Source organism: Nicotiana tabacum, chromosome 7, assembly GCF_000715075.1.
Source record: "Nicotiana tabacum cultivar K326 chromosome 7, ASM71507v2, whole genome shotgun sequence".
NCBI classification, from domain to species: domain Eukaryota; kingdom Viridiplantae; phylum Streptophyta; class Magnoliopsida; order Solanales; family Solanaceae; genus Nicotiana; species Nicotiana tabacum.
In genome coordinates, this window is record NC_134086.1 from 126,825,785 (window position 1) to 126,844,824 (window position 19,040).

Here is a 19,040-nt window from a genome sequence, read left to right on the forward strand (position 1 = left end):
CTAAGTGAAAAAATACACAACAAATATATTGAAGATATTCGGTTTAAATTTAAAAATATCATTTTTGATCGTGGTCTTAGGAAAACTTTGAAAAGCGGGATTATAAGTTTCTTGTATATAATATACAAAAGCGGGGTGAGAAGGAAAAGTAAAAGGTAAGATACAAACATCCACCATTTTTGCAAAGTTCTCACGATCTCTATCTCTGTTTTAAGGAGTAAAATAGTACCAGAAGCAGGGTCAAGCTGTTGTTCTAAAAAATTAGAACCCCCGCCAGATTCACTGGGTGTCACGACCCAAATCTACCATGTCATTATGGCGCCTAACGTGGAACTAGGCAAGCCAACTCTTTTACCAAAACAATCCGACAAGCCAAAATAAAGATTTCTTTAAGCTAGTAATTAACAAAACATTATAATTTAAGTCTGAATAACCAAGTGCGGAAAGAAAAACCTGACATCGTGGTGTCACAAATCATGAGCTTCTACTAAAAATAGTCTGATAATGCTAAAACTAATACAGTATGGAAATCTACTATTAATATCTATAGGAAGATAGGAAGGAGAAGAGCGAGGCTGCGATCGCCATGCAACTACCTTACCAACTCCAAAATACCCGCGACGAATGAAAGATCAACGCTCGCTAGCACGTCCAGCAACCCCTGGATCTGCACACAAAGTGTAGGGAGTAATATGAGTACGCCAACTCAGTAAGTAATAAAAGTAAATAAAGGTTGAGCAGTAAGAAACACATAAAATCCACATCATGAAATATTACTAAGTACAACATGTGTTCAAATCAGTATATGAGTCAAATCATCTCGTTCAAAATCCAATTTCGGTAAAAATCATCTAAGGATATTTTTCAATAGTTTCAATAGAGGTTCAATGTAATTTAGAGTAGAAGTGGTGAAAGTCATAAATAGCTCCACGGGCAAACATGAATCATAAACCGCCCCTCGGGCATAACATCACTCAGAATCAGCCCCTAGGGCAAACCTCATAGACACTCGTATATATCCCCCCGGGCACAACATGAATGAAGAACAACCCCTCCAACAAAACATCATATCACTCACTCAGGGTACCCGTGCTCACCGGAGGTGTACAGACTCCGGAGGGACTCATACAACCCAAACGTTATAACAAGTCATCTCGTGGCATAATCAATCAGGCCCTCAACCTCACATAATCATGAATCAATAACAATATGATGCGGTGTGCAACCCAATTCCATAATATCCTTACTACACAGGTCATCGGCCTCACTCAGTCAGAAACCTCTCAAGCCACTCGGGCTATCAGTAAAACAGGGTGCTCAGCCAAAAATATCATTTTATGCATCAAAATGGAGTAATAAAAATTGAGTTATGAAATCAGTAAACATAGCATGACTGAGTATAGATTTTTAAATCAAAACAATGAGAGGATAATAAGAAAAGACCTCTAAGGTCCAAACAGCTTTGGCACAAGGCCCAAATTTGGCGTTCAGCCCAGTTTATAGTAGTTCTTTCTAAAACACATAAGTATCAAATAGTTTTCAGTTAAATACGCAACTTTATAGTTGCTACGGGACGGACCAAGTCACAATCCCAATGCTGCACGCCCACACGCTCGTCACGTAGCATGTGCGTCACCTCGCAATAGTAAAAGGATGTGAAATTCGGGGTTCATACCTTCAGAACAAGATTTATAATCATTACTTACTTCGAACGGTCAAATCCCTATTCCGCGATTGCCCTTGCCTCTGGAATCGGCCTCTAAATGTCCCGAATCTAACAAAAAGCAATGCAATGTTATCAATATAGGCCAAGGGATCAATTCTTTACGAAAAACTATCAATTTATACCAGAATCCCAAAATCCACCCAAACCCGGCCCTGAGCCCACATCTTGGAATCCGACAAAAATCACAAAACTAGAAACTTCTTTCACTCACGAGTCTATACATCCTAAATTTATCAAAATCTGACATCAAATGGTCCCTCAAATTCCCAAATCAAACTCTCCAATTTCAAGCCTTAATCCCCTCAATTTTATCCCTATTTCTACTAATTTCATGCTTAAACAACTGAAAATTACCATAATCACAAGTATTAAGCTCAAGTAACCTACCTCAATGAGTATCCCCTTGATTCCCTCTTCAAAGCCCTCCAAAAGCCTCAAAATCCGAATGAAAAATGGTGAAGAATGGCCAAAATTCGCGAAGGGTTCTTTATATATTTTCCGCCCAGGCATCTCGCACCTGCGGCCCTTTACCCGTATCCGCGGGACCGCTTCTGCGGTAAAAACAACCGCATCTGCGGTTTTCACTTAACCGCCCAAAATCGCTTCAGCGGTCCAATACCCGCTCTTGCAGTCTCGCAGGTGCGCCCTCCTTCTGCACTTGCGGTCTTGCCTCAGCTTCCCAAATCCCGCATCTACTGTCCCTCTCCGCATCTGCGGTCTCCACTCCGCAAGTGCAGTTATGACAGTTGAAGGAAATCTTTAGCATTTTTCCAAATTCTATCCTTGATCCGTCAACCACTAGAAATCAACCCGAGGCCCTCGGGATCTCTACCAAATATACCAACAAGTCATATATCAACATACGAACTTAGTGGAACCTTCGGAACACTCAAAACAACATCAAAACACCAAAGCACCCTCAGATTCAAGACTAAGAATCCCAAAACTTCAAAATTCCGCAAATGATGTCAAAACCTACTAAATCACCTTCGGAATTCCATTCCGACCCTGATATCAAGATTTCCACTGCCGACCGAAAAATGCTAAATTGTCAATTTCGTCAATTCAAGCCTAATTCTATCACGGACCTTCAAATTACATTCTGAACACGCTCCTAAGTCTAAAATCACCTAACGGAGCTAACCGAACCATCAGAATTCACATTCGAGAATATTAACACATAAGTTAATATCCGGTTGACTTTTCCAACTTAAGATTCTAAATAAGAGACTAAGTGTCTCATTCCACTCCAGAATCACTTCGGACCCGAACCAACTAACCCGATATGACACAATACAGCTGAACAACATATAAAGAAGCAGAAATGGGAGAAATGAGGCTATGATTCATGAAACGATTCGCCGGGTCGTTACATCCTTCCCCTATTAAACAACTATTCGTCCTCGAACGGGTCTAGAAATATACCTGAAGCCTCAAACAGGTGTGGATATCTGCTCTGCATCTCCCGTTTGGTTTCCCAAGTAGCCTCCTTCACGGGCCGACTTCTCCACTGCACTTTCACTGAAGCTATATCCTTTGATCTCAACTTTCGGACCTGCCGCTCCAAAATAGCCACTGGCTCCACATCATAAGTCAAATCACCATCTAACTGAACCGTGCTGAAATCCAAAATATGAGATGGATCACTGACATACTTCCGGAGCATAGAAACATGAAATACCGGATGCACCCCCGACAAGATAGGTGGCAAAGCAAGCTCATAAGCCACCTCCCCAATCCTCATAAGAACCTCAAAAGGCCAAATGAACTGCGGGCTCTACTTGGCCTTATTTCCAAATCTCATAATATCCTTCATGGGTGAAACCTTCAGTAGAACCTTCTCCCCAACCATGTAAGACACATCACGGACCTTCCTGTAAGAATAACTCTTTTGTCTTGATTGAGCTGTGTGAAGTCGCTTCTGAATCACCTTCACCTTGTCCAAAGCATCCTGTACCAAGTCTGTACCAAAAAGTCTGGCCTCACCCGACTCAAACCAACATACTGGAGATCTATACCGCCTCCCATATAAAGCCTCATACGGATCCATCTGAATACTCGACTGATAACTATTGTTATATGCAAACTCTGCGAGCAGTAGAAACTGGTCCCATGAACCCCAAAATCAATGACACAAGCACGCAACATGTCCTCCAATATCTAAATAGAGTGCTCGGACTGTCCGTCCGTCTGAGGGTGAAAAACTATGCTCAACTCAACCTGAGTACCCAACTCTCGCTGCACGACCCTCCAAAACTGTGATGTAAACTGAGTACCTCTATTTGAAATGATGGAAATTGGGATACCTTACAGGCGAACAATCTCTCATATATAAATCTCAGCTAACTGCTCTAAAGAATAGGTAGTACACACAAGAATGAAGTACGCGGACTTGGTCAGCCGATCCACAATCCCCCAAATAGTATCGAACTTCCTCAAAGTTCGTGGGAGTCCAATTACGAAATCCATAGTGATCCGCTCCCACTTCCACTCTGGAATATCTATCTGCTGAAGCACGCCACCCGCTCTTTGATGCTCATATTTCACCTGCTGATAATTGAGACACCAAGCTACAAATCCCATTATATCCCTCTTCATTCTCTTCCACCAATAGTATTGTCTCAAATCCTGATACATCTTCGCGGCACCCAAATGGATGGAATACCGCGAGTTATGGGCCTCCTCCAGAATCAACTCCCGAAGCCCATCTACATTGGCCACACATATCCGGCCCTACATTTTTAATACCCCGTCATCACCAATAGACACATCTCTGGCATCACTGTGCTGAACTTTGTCCTTGAGGACAAGCAAATGAGGATCATCATACTGACGCTCTCTCGTACGATCCAATAAGGAAGACCGAGAAACCACACAAGCTAGGATTCGACTGGGCTCCGAAATATTCAACCTCATGAACCGATTGGCCAAAGCATGAACATCAACCGCAATAGGTTTCTCCCCAACAGGAATAAATGCAAGACTGCCCATACTCGCCTCCTTCCTACTCAAAGCATCGGCCACTACATTGGCCTTCCCCGGATGGTACAAAATAGTGATATCATAATCCTTTAGCAGCTCCAACCATCTCCGCTGCCTCAAATTGAGATCCTTCTATTTGAATAAGTGCTGGAGGCTATGATGATCAGTAAACACCTTACAAGACACACCATAGAGATAATGCCTCCAAATCTTCAACGCGTGAACAATGACAGCTAACTCCAAATCATGAACAAGGTAGTTCTTCTCATGGGGCTTCAACTGATGAGAAGCATAAACATTCACTCCACCCTCCTCAATCAACACACACCCAATACCAACCTGAGAAGCATCACAATATATCGTATAAGAGCCTGAAGCTGATGGCAAAACTAATACTGGGGTTGTAGTCAAGGCAATCTTGACCTTTTGAAAGCTCGCCTTACACTCATCTGACCACTTGAAAGGAGCACTCTTTTGGGTCAATTTGGTCAAGAGTGATGCAATATATGAAAATCCTGAACGAACCGACGATAATAACCTGCTAACCCAAGAAAGCTGCGAATCTCTATGGCTGAGGACGGTCTGGGCCAACTCTGAACCGCCTCTATCTTCATCGGATCAACCTGAATACCCTCACTAGACACCACGTACCCCAAAAACGCCACTGAACTGAGCCAAAACTCGCCCTTGGAGAACTTTGCATAAAGCTTCTCCTCCCTCAACCGTTGTAATACAACTCTTAAATGCTCAACGTGCTCCTCCTGACTACACGAGTACACCAGAATATCATCAATGAATACAGTTACAAACGAGTATAGATAAGGCCGAAACACGCTGTTCATCCAATACATGAACATTGTTGGGGCATTGGTTAGCCCAAAAGACATCACGAGGAACTCATAATGACTATATCGGGTTCTAATAGTTGTCTTAAGAATGTCCGAGTCCCTAATCTTCAACTGGTGATACCCTGATCTAAGATCAATCTTGGAGAACACTCTCGCTCCCTGAAGCTGGTCAAATAAATTATCAATACGAGGCAAAGGATACTTGTTCTTGATTGTGACATTTTTCAACTGCCTATAATCAATGCATATCCTCATCGTGCCATCCTTCTTCTTCACAAATAGAACAATCGTACCCCAAGGTTGTCCTAGGCCGAATGAACCCCTATCAAGGAGTTCCAAAAGCTGCTCCTTCAATTCCTGTAACTCCGCCGGTGCCATACGATACGGTGGAATAGAAATGGGCCGAGTGCCCGGCACTAGATCAACGAAATCAATATCCCTGCCCGGCAGCATGCTCGATAGGTCTACAAGAAACACATCCATAAAATCCCTCACTACCGTAACTGCATCAATGATAGGAGTCTCTACGTAACATCCCCCACGAAGGCCAAATAAGAAAGACAACCCTTCCCAACCATCCGCCGAGCCTTAAAAAATGAAATCACTCTACTGGGAACATAATCCGTCGAACCTCTCCACTCAATCCATGGCACCCCCTGCATAGCCAACGTCACCATCTTAGCGTGACAGTCTAGAATAGCATGACACGGAGACAACCAATCCATACCCAATATCACATCAAAATCAACCATACTAAGCAATAAAAGGTCCACCCGGGTATCCAAATCCCCAATAGTCACCACACATGACCGATATACGCGGTCCACCATAATGGTATCGCCCACCGGAGTGGATACACGAACAGATGAAGCAAGAGACTCACGGGGCATATCCAAATAATGAGCAAAATATGATGACACACATGAAAAAGTGGAACCAGGGTCAAATAATATAGAGGCATCCCTGTGGCAAACTGAGACAATACCTGTGATCACAACATCTGAAGCAATAACATATGGTCTGGCTGGGAGTGCATAGAAACGGGCCTGACCACCACCTGATCGACCTCCCTCTCTAGGGCGACCCTTAGCTGACTGTCCTCCACCCCTAGCTGGGTGGGTGGGTGGTGAAGTAACTGGTGCTGAAGTCGATGGATGATTCCTCTGTTGAGGCGGACCCCTATGATGATAAGGACACTGCCTCCACATATGCCCCAACTCTTTACACTCATAACAACCCCCTAGTGCTGGTGACGGGGACTGAAGGGAACCCCTAGCACCGGAATGACTAGTAGAAGAACCTGGCATAAAGGAGCCCTAAACTGATGGAGCGCGGGATGAACTCTGGGTTGGGAGGACACTAAGTGATGAATGGAACTGATGAGAACTGTGAGAACCATGGCTCGATGATGCACCATGGTGAACTGGGCGAGCTGACTGAGCATGTCTAAATGGATGACCTCTGTTGTGCTGAAACTGACCCCCATGAAGAGCACTGCTAAATCCACCCTGACCACGAGGCCTCTTGGCCTCCCTCTCAATCCTCTCCAGACCACGAACCATCTCAATCTGCCGAGCAATGTCGATAACCTCATCAAAAGTGGTACCAGACACCCTCTATATGGTCATAAGCAACTGAAGCTGAAAATCGAGGCCATCTATAAACCTCCTGATCCTCTCTCAGTCTGTGGGAACCAACTAGACCATATGACGAGCCAACTCAGAGAACCACACCTCATATTGTGTAACAGACATATCACTCTAGCGAAGCTATTCGAACTGCCTGCGCAGCTCCTCTCTACGAGACTCAGGTACGAACTTCTTCAGAAAGAGAACGGAGAATTGCTGCCAAGTAAGAGGCACTGCGCCAACCGGCCTACGCCTATCGTAAGCCTCCCACCAACTAAGTGCAACCCCAGAGAACTGGAAAGTAGTGAATGAGACCCCACTGGTCTCCAGAATACCTGCGGTCTGAAGCATCTTCTGACACTTGTCCAAGAAACCCTGTGCATCCTCACCCTCATCACCACTAAATAATGGAGGCTGGAGTCTCCCAAACCTCTCCAATCTGTGTTGCTCGTCCTCTGGCATAACAAGAGCTACATAGTCTTGAGCAGCTGCAAACTGCTGAGCTGGAGGTGCCCCGGTGTCTAAAGTCCCTGAACAACCTACTCAGGTATGTGAGTGGTGGGAGTCTGAGTGCCTCCCCTGGCTTGAGAAGTAATTGCGGCCGTAGTAACTGAGACTGCCTAAGCCAGGCCAGTGCACACTAATAGAATCTGAGCTAGGGCCTCCTGAAGGCCTGGGAATCACAATAGGCACATGGGGTGCCTGAGCTGGTCCCGCTAGAGCATCTGCGGCTGGGACCTGATCTGGAACAATGGGAGGGTCTATAGGTGCTGCCCCAGCTGCTACGCGAGCTGCACCCCTACCCCTACCACGACCACGACCGTAGCCTCGACCCCTCGCGGGCCTAACTGGTAGTACTGGTGGCTGGTCACCCTGCCTGGTAGTGCGAGTCCTCACCATCTATGAGAGAATGAAACAATAGAAGTTTAGTTACCAAAATAAATGGATTCGCACGATAAAAATTCAAGAATATGGAATTTTCCTAAAGGTTCTGCAGACTCTCGAAGATAAGTACAGATGTCTCCGTACCTATCCGCAAGACTCTACTAAACCCGCTCATGACCCGTGAGACCTATGTAACCTAGGCTCTGATACCAACTTGTCACGACCCAAATCTACCATGTCGTTATGGCGCCTAACATGGAACTAGGCAAGCCAACTCTTTTACCAAAATAATACGATAAGCCAAAATAAAGATTTCTTTAAGCTAGTAATTAATAAAACTTTATAATATAAGTCTGAATAACTAAGTGCGGAAAGAAAAACCCAACATCAGGGTGTCACAAGTCATGCGCATCTACTAAAAACTGTCTGAAAATGCTAAGACTAATACAATCTGGAAATCTATTATTAATATTTATAGGAAGATAGGAGGGATAAGAGCAAGGCTGCGATCGCCATGCAGCTACCTTGCCAACTCCAAAATATCCACGACGAATGAAAGATCAACGCTCGCTAGCACATCCAGCAACTCCTGGATATGCACACAAGGTGCATGGAGTAATATGAGTATGCTAACTCAGTAAGTAATAAAGGTAAATAAAGGATGAGTAGTAAGAAACATATAAAATCAACGTCATGAAATATCAGTAAGTATAGCATGCATTCAAATCAGTATATGAGTCAAATCATCTCGTTCAAAATCCAATTTCGGTAAAAAAACCATTTAAAGATATTTTTCAATAGTTTCAACAGAGGTTCAATGCAATTTAGAGTAGAAGTGGTGAAAGTCATAAACAGCCCCACGAGCAAACATGAATCATAAACCGCCCCTCGGGCATAACATCACTCAAAATCAGCCCATCGGGCAAACCTCACAGTCACTCGTATACAGCCCCCCGGGCACAACATGAATCAAGAACAACCCCTCCGGCAAAACATCATATCACTCACTCAGGGTACCCGTGCTCACTAGGGGTGTACAAACACCGGAGGGGCTCCTACAGCCCAAGCTCTATAACAAGCCATCTCGTGGCATAATCAATCAGGCCCTCGACCTCACATAATCATGAATCAGTAACAACATGTTGCGGCGTGCATCCCGATCACATAATATCCTCACCACACAGGCCCTCGACCTCACTCAGTCAAAAACCTCTCAAGCCACTTGGGCTATCAGTAAAACAGGGTGCTAAGCTGAAAATATCATTTTATGCATCAAAATGGAGTAATAAAGACTAAGTTATGATCAGTAAACATAGCATAACTGAGTATAGATTTTTAAATAAAAACAATGAGAGGATAATATGAAAAGACCTCTAAGGTCCAAACAACTTTGGCACACGGTCCAAATATGGCGTCAGCCCAGTTTATAGTAGTTCTTTCTAAAACACATAAGTATCAAATAGTTTTTAGTCAAATACGCAACTTTATAGTTGCTACGGGACGGAACAAGTCATAATCCCAATGGTGCACGCCCACACGCTGTCACCTAGCATGTGCGTCACCTCACAATAGTAAAATGATGTGAAATCCGGGGTTTCATACCCTCAGAACAAGATTTACAATCATTACTTATTTCAAACGGTCAAATCCCTATTCCGCAATGCCCTTCGTCTGAAATCGGCCTCCAAACGTCCCGAATCTAACAAAAAGCAATACAATGTTATCAATATAGGCCAAAGGATCAATTCCTTACAAAAAACTATCAATTTATACCAGAATCTCAAAATTCACCCAAACCCGGCCCCCGAGTCCATGTCTCGGAATCCGACAAAAATTACAAAACTAGAAATTCCTTTCACTCACGAGTCTATACATACTAAATTCATCAAAATCCGACATCAAATGGTCCCTCAAATTCCCAAATCAAACTCTCCAATTTTAAGCCCTAATTCCCTCAATTTCATCCCTAATTTACTAATTTCATGCTTAAACAACTGAAAATTACCATAATCACAAGTATTAAGCTCAAGTAACCTACTTCAATGAGTATCCCCTTGATTCCCTCTTCAAAGCCCTCCAAAAGCCTCAAAATCCTAATGAAAAATGGTGAAGAATGGCCAAATTCGCGAAGGGTTCCTTATATACTTTCTGCCCAGGCATCTCGCACCTGCGGCCCTTTACCCGCATCTGCGGGACCACTTCTACGGTAAAAAACACCGCATCTACGGTTTTCACTTAACCGCCCAAAATCGCTTTTGAGGTCCAATACCCGCTCCTGCGGTCTCATAGGTGTGCTCCTCCTTCCGCACCTGCAGTCTTGCTTCAGCTTCCCAAATCCCGCATTTGTTGTCCCTCTCCGCATCTGCGGTCCCCACTCCGCAGGTGCAGTTATGACAGCTGAAGGAAATCTTCAGCATTCCTCCAAATTCTATCCTTGATCCGTCAACCACCCGAAATCAACTCGAGGCCCTCGGGACCTCTACCAAACATACCAACAAGTCATATATCAACATACAAACTTATTCGAACCTTCAGAACACTGAAAACAACATTAAAATACCAAAGTACCCTCGGATTCAAGCGTAAGAACCCCCAAACTTTAAAATTTCGCAAACGACGCCAAAACCTACTAAATCACATCCGAATGACCTGAAATTTTGCACACACGTCTCAAATAACACTATAAACTTGCTCCAACTTCCGGAATTCCATTCCAACCCAGATATCAAGATTTCCACTGCCGATCGAAAAACGCCAAATTTCCAATTTCGCCAATTCAAGCCTAATTTTACCATCAACCTCCAAATTACATTCCGAACATGCTCCTAAGTCCAAAATCACCTAACGGAGCTAACCGAACCATCAGAATTCACATTCGAGAATATTAACACATAAGTTAACATCCGGTTGATTTTTCCAACTTAAGCTTCTAAATAAGAGACTAAGTGTCTCATTCCAGTCCTGAACCACTTCGGACCCGAACCAACCAACCCGATACGACACAATACAACTGATCAACACATAAAGAAGCAAAAATGGGAAAATAGGGCTATGATTCACGAAACGACCGGCCAGGTCGTTACATCCTCCCCCTCTTAAACAAATGTTCATCCTCGAACAAGTCTAGAAACATACCTGAAGCCTCAAACATGTGTGGATATATACTCCACATCTCTCGCTCGATCTCCCAAGTAGCCTTCTCCACGGGCCGACCTCTCCACTGCATTTTCACTGAAGCTATATCATTTGATCTCAACTTTCGGACCTGCCTCTCCAAAATAGCCACTGGCTCCACATCATAAGTCAAATCACCATATAACTGAATCATGCTGAAATCCAAAAAATGAGACGAATCGCCGACATACTTTCGGAGCATAGAAACATGAAATACCAGATGCACCGCCGACAAGCTAGGTGACAAAGCAAGCTCATAAGCCACATTTCCAGTCCTCCGAAGCACCTCGAAAGGCCCAATAAACCGAGGTTTCAACTTGCCATTCTTCCCAAATCTCATAACACCCTTCATGGGTGAAACCTTCAGTAGAACCTTCTCCCTAACCATGTAAGACACATCACGGACCTTCCTGTCAGCATAACTCTTTTGTCTTGACTGAGCTGTACGAAGTCGCTCCTAAATCACCTTCACCTTATCCAAAGCATCCTGTACCAAGTCTGTACCCAAAAGCTTGGCCTCGCCCCGCTCAAACTAACATACTAGAGATCTACACCGCCTCCCATATAAAGCCTCATATGGAGCCATCTGAATACTCGACTGATAACTGTTGTTATATGTAAACTCCGCGAGCGGTAGAAACTGGTCCCATGAACCCCCGAAATCAATGACATAAGCACGCAATACATCTTCCAATATCTGAATAGTGCGCTCGGACTGTCCGTCCGTCTGAGGTTGAAAAGCTGTACTCAACTCAATCGAGTACCCAACTCGCGTTGCACGGCCCTCCAAAACTGCAATGTAAACTAAGTACTTCTATCTGAAATGATGAAAACTGGGACACCATGACGACGAACAATCTCTCGGATAAAAATCTCAGCTAACCGCTCTGAAGAATAGGTTATACACACAAGAATGAAGTGCGCAGACTTGGTCAGCCGATCCACAATCACCCAAATAGCATCGTCGTGGATTGCCTCCAGCTTTTTCGCACCTGCGGTCACTGGGCCGCATTTGCGCCCCCGCTTCTGCAGACAATGGTCTGCTTCTGCAGAAGTAGGTTGGGTTAGATGGCATCGTACCTACGGACGGGTCGTGCTCCTACGGTCCAGCTTCTGTGAAAATGAGTCTCTTCTGCAGTGCTTGGGCTGCCCTTCCTTGGCCACTTCTACGGTGTTTGGCTCGCACCTGCGGCTGACCAACCGCAGGTGTGGTTATGAAAGAAGCTAGAGCTTCAACTCTTGCTCAAATTTTTCAACTTAGTTCGAGCCTCGTCCGATTGATGCTCGGGGCTCCCAAGGTCCCACCCGAACATACTAACAAGTTTGGAATGATAAAACGGACTCGCTCGAACCTTCGGAACACTCGAAACAATATTAAAATTAGGAATCACACGCTAAAACCAATTGTATCAAACTTATGAACTTCAAGTTCTTCAATTTACTTCCAATGCGCCGAAACGTACTTATACTACTCGGAATGGTACCAAATTTTGCGTGCAAGTCTTAAATTATATTACATAACTATTTCCGATCTTGGAATTCTGTTTGGACCTCGATATCACTAAAACCCCCTCCAAACCAAATTTAAAGGACTTCTGTAAAAACTTCAAGAACCAACTTTCACTATCATGCGCCAAAACGCTCCCACGTCATCCAAAACCAAATACGAACATACACTCAATTCCGACATTACCATACGAAGCTGTTGGAATCGTTAAATCCCGATTCCGAGATCGTTTACTCAAAATGTTGACCAAAGTCAAACTTGGCTTTTAAGCCAACCTTAAGGAACCAAGTGTTCCGATTTCAACCCAAACTCTTCCAAATCCCGAACCAACCATCCCTGCAAGTCATAAATCAGTAAAAGTAAGTACGAAAGTTTTATTTAGGGAAACAAAATTCTAGAAAGCAAAACGACCGGTCGGGTCGTGACATTTTTTCATTCTTTATTAAAAATGCTAAAAGTTTTTTTTTAATTTTTTTAATATGGTCAAAAATTAGGTGATCATACACATTATATGCCACACCTCATCCTGAAATACGTAAAGAAAGCCGGACCCTAAAGAGGAGCCCTTAAGGGCAGAGTATACCACCATGGTACTCAATAAATGTCATGGACTCTCTCTAATTTAAGTTCTTGGTACACGCTTTATAAAAATAGTGCACTAATATTTGATATAAAACGATAAGTAATTTCATCAATTCATGATCTTTATCATTTTAAATAAAAGATAAGTGATCTTTATCATTTTCCCAGCCTGCCAACTGCAACAACAATATCATAGCAAAAGCACAAGCAACTAAATTAGGTGTAGAATTGTGTACGCAAAATGGCTATAACGATTTCACATTGGAACTTGATTCATTCGAAGTCATTCAGATGATTATTGACAAACAAGCCAACAATTACAAGTTGCTTCATATTATCACGGACATGTCTCAAATGTTGAGTCAAACTAATGTCATAGTAAGTCATTGATTTAGGGAGGCTAATAGTGTTGCGAATTATCTAGCGAAAAGTGCCAAGAATAGTCAACAAGGCTCCTTCTATAACACCTTCAAGGACCTTTCTAGAGGTGCGAAGGGCTCCTTCATGTTAGGAAAATTTTCATATGCCTACATTAGGCTAAGATACGACAAGGCTAATTTCTTCGTTAGTTAGTCCTTTTTAGTTGGTGAGATGGCTGAATAATTAATTTTTTGCTTTAAGGCCATCATTTTTTGAAGGACAATTGCTTGTTCGTGTGTTGTAATTTTTAGATAAGGTCAAGCCCCCTCTTGTTGTTTTTCTCATGAATACAACTACCCCCAGATCACTGGAAAAATTTATATCAAAAAAGTAAAATATAACTCACGATATAAATTTTAAAACATTTATATCCATCTAAGTTTTTAAATAAAATTATACGAAATCATTAAATTTGCTTTAAGTCATTGAAATCACTTTCATCTCCTTAGGCCTAAACATAAGAAAATTATTCTTTACCTTTCACTAGAAGTACTATATCAACACCGACATATAGAACAAGGTCAACTAGGTGATCAACCTAACGACAAATATCATATACCCTACTTGCTCGGATCGTCTTATCGCAGTGCCGCACGAATCGACTGCCACGCTAATATAGCACATTTTTCCTACTTGGGGGACTTATCCCACAAACCTCGGCTTAGTTTTGGAATATGTCTCTACACCGCACATGTAGTTTTATGGTAATGAACTCAACATTCGACCAATCTCGGTGGTCACCACTAGTTACTCCCAAAATATTTGACATTCCAAAAATAGATTCATAGCTTAATAGCCTCAAAGGATTTATTTTTATCAAATCACAACATTAATAGAAAATCTAAACCACTTGAACAAAAATTAAATGAACAACCTTTTAAATGTTAAATCTTTTAGCTATTTAAGATCAATTTTTAAAAAGATATCGCAAGTGCTATTTCATTTATCAATTTTCAAAAAAAATACTTTTCATAAAAACTTATCTTTAGCACTCAAATATGTATACTCTTATAAACATGTAAATTTTGATAAAAACTTATACATTTACCTTACGTGTCATTTTGCTAACAAGATTTAAAATAAAATTTTATAAAACAACATGATTACATATGTAACATAATATTTTAGTACATGGAACATTTGCGCTTGTTTGTCCCTACAAGCATGAAAGTACATTTGTAAATAACTTCAGCATTAACTCGAAACATGCTTGTAGAAAAAATTCCTCAAGAAGAGTAAGTTTTAATTTACTGACCTCGCTTTCGCTTTATTAACTTTCACAAGATTTCAATTCTCTTTCATTGTTCCATTGTTAATTAAATGCTCAAACATCACCAACAAGTCAATATCTACAATTAGATATCCTAATTACATCAAAATATAACCTAAAGTGTTGATTAATATTCATTAATGGCTCATAAGCTGGCTACAAGCCTCCAACAACTCAAATCGCCCAATAGATTCACATGCTAGCCTATTCAACTTCATTCTTATAAATTTAATACCAATTCGAAGTCATTAATGATCTTTATATCATTGCCCAATGCCACCAAGTTACTATTCATCGTTGTCCATAATCAACACTTGCAAAATATACAATTCAGATGATTACTTAGTTGATCACTTTCAACTTTTGCTAACAAATAATTTCATAGGTTCATTGTATTCATCAATTTCATTTCCAAGAATACTATTCATCTTCTCTCTCATTTTCTTAAAAATATTATTCATGCCATGAACTAGAGTTTTATAATCCAATCTTTCAACCATTAAAACTTATAACAAATACTTCTAACTACTCATAATAAATGAGTTTGAAGTATTAGAATTACCTCTAGTAGATCAATCTTGAAAAATTACAACTTTGGTGATATTTGTGTTTATGAGGATTTGATGATGAAATATAATATTAGTATGTAAGAATGATATTAGAACTCATGTATATTGAGTAAGAATCAACCTAAAATATCGTTAACAACTAACATTAGTTGGTTGGACTTGATTTGAGTTTAAAATCACATCTTGACCTCAAGAACCCTAACCTCAAAAGCTCAAAATAGTCTCTCTCCCCGACCATGTACTTATAAGCCCAAATTTCTAGGTTTCAGATGCTGCCCCAGATGCTTCGCGTCTCCAGTTCACTCCTCCTCCAAGTCCGGACCCGGATGCTGTGACAGTACTTCACTGTCAGCCTTTGGTAATTTGATCACAACTTTATGTAGAAATATCCAAATAACAAACGGTTTGAAGAGTTAGAAACTAGACGCAAAGAGCTTTCATTTGATAGGTTATTCACCACATAACTCCTTATACATATCTAGATATGCTCGTCTAAAGTTAGGTCTTGCGCGTGCTCATTTATAACTTTAATCTATCATGTAATTTCCAACTTGACTTGTCCCAAGGGCTCTCTTTAGGCCCTATATCACTTCAAATACACCTCATACACTTGTTATTTTATTCATGGGATATCTTTCATATTATTAATTAACACTCGCATACAGATAAATATAATTAGCACTTGTCGGACCTCTTAATAACCGTATAACATTTTGAAACTTTTTTTCCCGGGGCGCTACACACCACCTCCATCCTCAACCATAATCGTCATCGCTACCAATCACAACTAGCTGCTACCCAGAACCACCACTATTAACCAAAACCATTGCCAACCACCGCCTTTAGTCGACATTCACAAGCACCTCCGTTATCCATTACCACCACTAATTACCATATTTTAAAAATAATATATATTTTATCGACAGAATATTAATTTAATTAGTATTTTATTTAAATTTTATATGTAATTAATTTTCAAATAAAGATAAATTCTATACATTCAAATGTTAAATAACAAACAATCTTAATCATCTATTTCAAAGAAGGCTGCTTATTTGAAACTAGTAGAGAGTACAAACGAGGAGGAAAAAAGGACTTATCGGGAGTGTTACATAAAGGCGAATAAAGAGGAAAAGTTAGCAATTACGACGTCTAAAAACACAGCGTTTGCTTGTTTGTACGAGGAGCTCGAGGACAAAGGCGGGGACAAGAGGTTGTACCGGTTGGCCAAGGTGAGGGAGAGGAAAGCCCGTGACTTAGACCAAGTCAAGTGCATCAAGGACGAGGATGGCAAAGTGTTGATGGACGAGGCACTCATTAGGAGAAGGTGGCAGACATACTTCCATAAACTGTTGAATGAGGAAGGGGATAGACACATTGTGCTGGGTGAGTTAGAGCACTCCGAGAGTCGGCGGGATTTTGGGTACTGTAGGCGGATACGGTAGAGAAGGTGGAAGGGGCGATGCGTAACATGTGAAAGGGCAGAGCAACGGGGACAAACAAAATCCCGGTGGAATTCTGGAAGAGCGCAGGGCGGACAGGTTTGGAGTGGCTCACTGGTTTGTTTAATGTTGTTTTTAAGACAAAAAAGATGCCCGAAGAATGGAGGTGGAGTACGATGGTTCTGGTTTACAAGAACAAGGGTGATATCCAAAATTGTAACAATTATAGGGGTATCAAATTATTGAGTCACACTATGAAGGTTTGGGAGAGGGTGGTGGAGGCCAGGGTGAGGAGGTGTGTGTCTATTTCCAAGAATCAAATTGGATTCATGCTGGGGCGTTCGACTACAAAAGCGGTTCATCTGGTAAGGAGATTAGTGGACAGTACAGGGAAAGGAAGAAGTATTTGCATATGGTATTTATTGACCTTGAGAAGGCATACGATAAAGTTCCGAGGGAGGTCCTGTGGAGGTGTTTGGAGGTTTGCAGCGTCCCGGTAGCGTACATTAGGGTGATTAAGGATATGTACGATGATGCTAAGACTCAGGTGAGGACTGTGGGTGGTGACTCAGAGCATTTCCCTGTGGTGATGGGGTTGCACCAGGGATCCGCTCTTAGCCCATTTTTGTTTGCCTTGGTGATGGATGTACTGTCGCGTCACATCCAAGGGGAGGTGCCTTGGTACATGCTATTTGCTGATGATATAGTGTTGATTGACGAGACGCGTAGCAGAGTTAATGCGAGGTTGGAGATTTGGAGACAGACCTTGGAGTCTAAACGTTTCAAACTAAGTAGAACCAAGACAGAATACTTGGAGTGCAAATTCAGTGAGACCCATGATGCAGACGTAGAGGTAAAGCTTGATGGTCAAGTTATCCCCAAGAGAGTGTGTTTTAAGTATCTCGGGTCTATTATCCAGGGTGTCAGGGAGATTGACGAAGATGTCATACATCGCATCGGAGCGGGATGAATGAAGTGGAGGCTCGCTTCTGGTGTCCTATGTGATAGGAATGTGCCGTTAAGACTTAAGGGTAAGTTTTATCGAGTGGTGGTTCGACCCGCTATGCTGTATGGGGCTGGGTGTTGGCCAGTCAAGAACTCCCACGTGTAGAAGATGAGAGTAACAGAGATGAGGATGTTGAGATGGATGTGTGGGTGTACCAAGCGAGATAGGATTAAGAATGAAGCTATCCGGGACAGAGTGGGAGTAGCCTCCGTGGAGGACAAGATGCGGGAGTTGCGACTGAGATGGTTCGGACATGTTAGGAGAAGAAGCATTGAATCCCCTGTCAGGAGGTGTGAGAGGTTGGCTATGGAGAGTTTGAGAAGGGGTCGAGGTAGGCCTAAGAAGTAATGGGGAGAAGTGATTAGGCAGGACATGGCGCTGCTTCAGCTCACTGAGGACATGACCCTTGATAGGAGGGTGTGGAGGTCGAGGATTAAGGTAGAAGGTTAGTAGGTAGTTTATAGTGTTTACCGATAGGCTTAGTAGCGCGCATGTCCCTTCATATTCTTAGATTTTTATTATGATATGTGATTTTGTTCGCCTCAGGTATTATATTACCTTGCTATTATTTGATACTACTTATCCTTTATCTCCCCTTTTTCTCTTCCATTTTTCTTCCTTCCTTGCTTTCCTCTTCCTCTTCTTGCCCTTCTTGAGCCGAGGGTCTATTAGAAACAACTTCTCTACCTGCATTAGGTAGGGGTAAAATCTGCGTACAAACTACCCTCCCCAGACCCCACATGTTGGGATCAAACTGGGTTTGTTGTTGTTGTTGTTATTCAAATCTTAATACACATCTTAATATTTAGATATGTATTCAGATTCAGTTGTATTAATCTTAATACACATCTTGATAATTAAATATGTATTCAGATTTAGAATTCTTAATTTAAAAAAAATAAATCAAATGAGGCCTAAGAAAATGAAAAAGAAATTTAAGAAAATAAAAGTGATATCAAACACACGTGTAGGGAAGGAAGGAAACATCCCAGAAAGAGCGT